At 38.5% G+C, this 252-nt stretch overlaps 1 protein-coding gene across 1 annotated transcript in view; it reads right to left on the bottom strand.

Moving 5' to 3' along the window:
* The window catches only part of LOC119592656 (glutathione S-transferase Mu 2-like), a 66,444-nt gene that overhangs the window by 1,286 nt on the left and 64,906 nt on the right, over positions 1-252 (bottom strand). The window lies entirely within an intron of this gene.

The following is a 252-nucleotide window of genomic DNA, read 5'->3' as shown; positions in this document are numbered from 1 at the left end:
TCACCGAGAACCCCGAGCCCATCTTTCTTCACTTCTTGCCCTGACGATTAATCCCCCCGAGTGAGTGAGCAAATATATAGTGGAGATATATAGACAAGTGTAAAAAATAAGAATCAAAAGTCGAGATACATTTTCAGTATGCTGTCGTCCAGTAAGAAAGCTTGATTTTAAAGGCATAATCAGCACATTTCTTAAATGGAGAGAAATAAGGGTTTATTAACACTGAAAAAAAGGTTTGTGCTCTCTAAGGGC

This window comes from Penaeus monodon, chromosome 30 (assembly GCF_015228065.2).
Source record: "Penaeus monodon isolate SGIC_2016 chromosome 30, NSTDA_Pmon_1, whole genome shotgun sequence".
Lineage (NCBI taxonomy): Eukaryota > Metazoa > Arthropoda > Malacostraca > Decapoda > Penaeidae > Penaeus > Penaeus monodon.
Note: the sequence above shows the minus strand (reverse complement) of the source record. Positions and strands in the feature narration are given on the sequence as shown.